We start from the raw sequence: 361 nt of genomic DNA on the forward strand, positions 1-361 counted from the left end.
GTTCTGTTTATGGTGTTTTTAATGTCAAACATGTGTAAACATGTCAGCTGACTTGCATGAAAAAGAGACTAGCGAATCAGGACAGACAAAAGCCCAGGTAAGTTGCCAGGTATTTTTTTTCTGAGATGGAACACATTGTCATCAGAATGCAAAGCAAATCGTTTGCGATTTACAGGCACAAGTTTTGAAAACAGAGCAGCAATAAAACAAATATAAACATTATGAAGCTAGAATTTATGATGAACAAGTAATAGAACAAGCAAAAACTTCACACGAACACCGGTTTGAAAACATCAGTATAGAGAGAAGTTACATAGATGATTTTAACTTAATTCATGTCATTGCGTATTTGAATTTTGTT

The 361-nt window shown here is 33.8% G+C and overlaps 1 protein-coding gene across 1 annotated transcript in view; it reads right to left on the bottom strand.

Moving 5' to 3' along the window:
* Positions 1-361, bottom strand: part of LOC119592508 (teneurin-m-like) — a gene marked incomplete in the record, with an annotated part of 54,907 nt that overhangs the window by 31,046 nt on the left and 23,500 nt on the right.

This window comes from Penaeus monodon, chromosome 30, assembly GCF_015228065.2.
Source record: "Penaeus monodon isolate SGIC_2016 chromosome 30, NSTDA_Pmon_1, whole genome shotgun sequence".
In the NCBI taxonomy this organism is placed as follows: Eukaryota; Metazoa; Arthropoda; class Malacostraca; order Decapoda; family Penaeidae; genus Penaeus; species Penaeus monodon.